The sequence below is a fragment of the Talpa occidentalis genome, unplaced genomic scaffold (genome assembly GCF_014898055.3).
Source record: "Talpa occidentalis isolate TD23 unplaced genomic scaffold, MPIMG_talOcc4v2.1 talOcc4.8, whole genome shotgun sequence".
In the NCBI taxonomy this organism is placed as follows: Eukaryota; Metazoa; Chordata; class Mammalia; order Eulipotyphla; family Talpidae; genus Talpa; species Talpa occidentalis.
In genome coordinates, this window is record NW_023605194.1 from 27,623,994 (window position 1) to 27,629,993 (window position 6,000).

Sequence of the window (6,000 nt, forward strand, 5' to 3'; positions counted from 1 at the left end):
CAGCTTCTGGGGTCCTTTGTCATACATCGGTCGTCAGCCCCCGGGGTGTTCCTGGTCACAACTGGTGATGGATAGCCTTCCCAGTGTGATCCATCTTTGTACTCTTGTTTGATTTGAAGGGCACCTTGCAGGGTTGGGCTCCTGTACCTAACTGACCGGGCCATTCTGACCTTGTTTAGGACTTAACAAAATGGTGGCCAACAGGCTGCATAGGAGTAGCAGACCCACATGAGTCCAATGACAGGAAGAAGCCATTGTCCCTGCTCACAGGCCATCAGACAGGGGAATACCCTTATTGGAAGTAGGGTCTGTACTTTTTATACTATGTAGAATGATAGTACAAGTGATTGGACGAAGCCCAGCCACATTAGAAATGTTAATCTGCTTTACTTCAGCTACTATTCTAACACTATTCTCATTCAAAGAAAGCCTCATACCCACAGGCAGAATAATGTTTGACCAAATATTTGGGTGCTCCATGACTCTGATTGACAGATAAAATTCACCATCACAGTGTTGTTACCTTGAAATTGTTATAAATTAAGAGGGGGGAAAATTGCTCAGACAACATTTACTGAAGGCAAGTTTTAAAAAATGTTTATTGAAGGCAAAAAAAAAGGTCCTAAACAGAACTAGCATTTGCAAACATAATAACTATACATTCTCCTGTTCTGTATGCTGGAAATACAACTTGGCATTTGCAGGATAAATTATGTGGGAAAAAAACTAGGCTATTTCTGGCATTTTTCTATTGCAGTTGATAAGCAAGTAGATATATGAAAGCTATTGTGTTGTTGAGAAATTTTGATATGACTAAATATCTTTTGGAAATTGTGTCCCCTAAAAGGCACACCGTTAGGAAGTAGCTTATTTTTGTTTATGGAGAAGAATTTTGAAAATTTTAAAGTAGATTTGTCAGACTTGGTAACTATGACTACAGATGGAACTTCTGCAGGGGTCAGTGTTAACATCAGATTTATGAAACACAAGCACAATGTGGCAAGATTTTGTCAAGACAAAATTTTAGTCCATTTATTGTACTACTGATAGAAACTACTTTGAGCTCTCCATTTAAATACAATATAAATAACAGCCATGCTAACTAACCATGGCCCACATATGCTTCATGCTCCCAGTAGCTAAAGAGGATGCTGAGAAAATGTTGAAGTCCTGAAAGAAAAAAAAATTTTATTCATGTTATAAAGGAGAAACTATCTTAGTGCACTATAGAACACTGGACCAGATTTGGCTCTTTTAGTCAGTGATACAATCCCTTTAAATTCTCTGGACTACTCCTACCCCATCTCAACATACACCTCTCTCGAAAGATATAAACTGATTTTTTTTGTGGGTGAAAAGGGATGCTCAAGATGGCATGACAAAACTGACTCCATGTGGTGGCTGAAACTACATCCTACTGAACTTTTTAACTTTAAAAAAGAAATTCACCGACTGGTAATGTTACAGGGCAGCCCCGATATAAAACGGGGTGCCTGACTGTGGGTCCTCACCCACACGCTTAAAAAGGACTTATCAATACTCTCCTGCAGGCACACACAAAAGGTTAATAAAAGGTTTATTTATAAGGGAAGGGGAAATGAGGAAATGTACAACTCAGGGAGAAAAGAGGGAAATAAAGTCTTAAATGTGCCCTACCCTTTCCACTGCCCTGGAATCCCAATGGCATTCTGAGAGCTGGCCACGAGACACAAGCCGTGAAGCCAAGAAGAGAGAGATCCCAAGGCCCACGTGTCTGGTTTTTATACCAAACCTGGCTGCTCAACTCCACTCTCAGGTCCCAGCCATCTTCCCTTTGGTGGTGACGGGATTTGTCTTTCCCAATGTCTTGATAGCTTTGGTCTGGAGTGGGGGTGGAGTCCACAAAGCCTGCATGGAATTAGCTCAGGACATCCTTTGCCCCTAACAGTAAGAACTGGTTTCCAGGTAGATATGTCCTTCTCTGATATACTCTGTGTGTGTGTGTGTGAGTGTATATGTATTAATCTATCCATCCATCTATATATGTATGTATGTGTGTACGTATGTATGTGTCTGTCTATCTATCTATCTATCTATCTATCTATCTATCTATCTATCTATCTATCTATCTATCTCTATCTCTTACTTCTTTTCATAGTAACCAAGGCCAACTGACTAAAAGCCAATGAACTGTAAGAGATATAATCTACAATCAATCTTAATTTTTCTATTCTATTCTTCTTACCCCATCTTTTTTCCTTAAAACCATCTTTAAACAAAGACCCCAGTGGGGAACAATTTGGGCTGATACAGTAGCCAGATTTCCCCTACCCCCACCATCACCCCAGGGTTGAATTTTTGTAGATTTCCTTTGTTTACCCTTCTCCCTTACAAGCCCTTCCCCCCACCTGATTTATTCTCCAACTTCATTTCCTGGAACCTTGAGAACTAATTGTGTTACAGCTCTAACAAAATTGTCTGTTCCCCTCCAGCTTGATAAGACCAGGGAAAGCCTCTGCTGGGCTGTTACCCCCAAAGAAACACTCTATTGAATTAGTTAGCACCTCCTCTGACCTGAGGATGCCTAGCCTCTCACTCCCCTAGCATCTTGTACCTCCTCACATTCCATCCCTCCCCTCCATTGGGAGAGCCAGCTTCTTTTGGAGTATTAACCTTGCTGGCTGATTGCCTTGGTGGCCAACTCTTATATTCAACTCCTTTGTGCAAAGACATTTTTGTGGTTCAGAGTTGGGCTTTCTGTTATGGTTTGGTTGTTTACAATACCTGCCTATGCACCTGGATTTGCAAATGTAAGACTCTCCAAATAAACACCATCACTTTATTTTACCCTTGTTGTGCTTTTCTCAGTCAACATCTTCATATACATATAGTTGACCCTTGGACAATATGGGTTGGAATTGCATGGGTCCGTTTATATATGAATTTTCTTATAAACAGACAATGTAAACTTATGGTTTGGAGAAATACTGTACAGTGTTATAAATGTATTTTCCTAAATAACCTTTTTCTAGCTTAATTTATTGTAAGAATACAATATGTAATATATATTACATACAAGATATGTTAAATGACTTCATGTGAGGCTTCCAATCAATAGCAGGCTGTTAATAGTTGTTTTCAGGGAGTCAAAAGTTATACTCAGATTTATAACTATGCTGGGGGTCACAACCCTTCCTCCAACACTGTTCAAGGGTCTATTGTGTAGTAAAATTGTGTCTTTGGAAAACTCATCTGACTGGAAATACTCTAGTTCATTTTCTGAACAGATGCTGGTTTCCACAGAAGAAAATTATGGTATAACCTCATGTTGCAGCACCAAATTGCCTAGTTGAAGGCAATGGTCCAAAAAAGGTACTCAGATCTGAACCTTCAAACTTTGTAAAGAATTGCTTAAGTTGCCTTTTTCAGTTACTAACATTATTCTGAATGAAACACAAAAAAGGAAATTGTTTTAACTGTAGTACCTTATGTTGAGAACTAAACAGGGTAATATAAGAATTTTGAAGCTTTACAAATATCTTGTATGTAGTTATGATATAGGGCAGGGGGAGGGGCACCACAGATCCCGCAAACCTGCCTGCTCTAAATAGGTTCTGCCCTGCCTCCCCAGGGGCACAGTGGTTGAGCACTGGGTTGCGAAGCTGTCCGCAGCCTCTGCAGCGCTGGTTCGATCCCCGGCCGCAGACCTCTCCTGCCGCGCCCGCTGCTCCCTCAGCAGTGTGCTTCGGTCCTTCTGCCTGTTCTGCTCTCACCTCTGGCTCTGATGAATTCTCTCACCCTCCCGCACTTCTGACTGTACCCAGTGCTTGTATAAATAAATAAATAAATCTTAAAAAAAAAAAAAGTTTTGAAAAATGAATGAATAAATAAATAGGTTCTGCCATGCGCCGCATCAACACAAAACACATGAGACTTTAATGAAAAGGAACTTTAATACAATTAGGAATCAATACAGGAAAGGCAAAGAATCTAGTTTCTAAATCAAGCACCCAAAGTTACCCGTCCCCTCGTGGGTGAAAGTCCACCCAGGCAGGATTGGCCCAGAACAAGGCCCCAAAGCCTGCCACAAGTCCAAAGCACCTTTCAGTGAGGACCCACAAAAAAGGATCAGAAACAACCAGACAAGTGTGGGAAGAAAAGAGCAAAATCAAAATCAAGATGAAAGTTGCCATTGTTAACCTCTCGATGGGTCTGTCACCCACATCTCTGTCACCCAGTCCACGACCAAAAGGCAAGCGCAGTTTCTTCACATGTCTCTCGGCTCCATGCGCCTCCTCCAGTGCTCCTTCTGGCTCCATCCTGCTTCCTTCCTTCTCAGTCTCCTCTGCAGCTTCTTCTTTTCTCTTCAGCTCCATCCTCCTTTGGGTGGGGCAGGGAACCTGGAACTTCCCCTTTTCCTGGGGACCACCCTGTTATAGTTACTATAAATCAGGAATTAGAAAATATGGGTCATGATCCCAAATCCAGTCTGCCACCTGTTTTTGTATGGCTCGCAAGCTAAGAATCACTTGTACATTTTTAAATATTTGAAAAAATGTAAATGTGTTATTGAACAAATAGTGTCAGTCATAAACTTCATTCTTCTTGGAATTTTTGTCAGAAACAGAAGCTGAAAGTCTGGATTTTCCCTACTACACAGCAGTTCAATGGCTTACCAGTGATAAATTTTCTTTGTGAGTTTTTAACTCAGGATGAAGATGGAATTGCTTCAAATGAGAAGCACCACTCTCAACCACAATTATCAATTAATTATCACTGACTTTAGAAATAAATTTTGCTACAAACTTCATAGTTAGTAAATTCAACCTAAAATTACAAGTCAAAACCAAGCATACATAATAAACCTGTATTTCAGCAAAGGCATTCAATGTTGTTTGAATCACAAATAATAGCAACATACAGTAAGTGATACAATTTATTGGCATATAATTGTTCATGGTAGCCTCTTATGATTGTTTTTTATTTCTGTAACATCAATTATAATGTCTTTTCTTTCATTTCTGACTTATTTATTTGAAGATTCTTTTTTCTTAGCCTAGCTAAATGTTTGCTAGTTTTGTTTCTTTCAAAAAATAACCAACTCTTAAGTTGCATTGATTTTTTTTCTTACTGTTTTGCTATTTTCTTTTAAATTTATTCCTGCTCTAATCTTTGTTATAGCCTCATTTCTGGCAGCTCTGGGCTTAATTAGTTCTTTCCCTAGTTCCTCGAGATAAAAAGTTATATTGTTCATTTGAGATCTCCTTTTTTTAATATAGGCGTTTATCACTATGAACTTCTTTCTCAGTATTGCTTTTACTGCATGCCATCCAGTTTGGGCGTATAATGTTTTGATTTTTTTTTTCCTTGAGAGCATCATAGCTTAGCCTAGTCTACCTTAAGCATTCTCAGAACACTTATATTAGTCTACAGAACACTGACATTAGTCTACAGGTTTTGAATTGTGATCTTTTCCAGGGCAGGTGATATGCAGTATGATACTTTCACTCCATCATGACACTTCATACTCTACAGTGAATTTTGTTGTCAGCATTGGGGGGGATATTGTGTTTTGTGTTTTTACATCCCATTATGTCTACAAAAAAGCATCATAGATTAGGTGTATTAAATGCATTTTTGACTTACAACATTTTTAACTTAATGAAGGGCTTACTGGGATATAACTCCAGGATAAGTGAAGGAAGGGCTTCACTTATATTCACTTATATTCACTTATTATACAGCAGGTCCTCAAATATCACTGCTTTATTCAACAATGGTGGGCTTTTTCATTTCTCATCAATGTTATAACAAAACAAAATTACCTGGAATGAATATTACTGGCTTGGGATTTTCGGCCCCCTTCACAAGATCCATTTGGCAATGTTTGGAGACAACTTTGGTTGTCATAACTGGAGGTTATGCTACTGGTGCCTACTCAGTACAGGCACAGGACAACACCCCAGAATTTCCCAGGGATGTAACCACTGAAAAAATAAAGGATGATTGTACTTTGCTTGC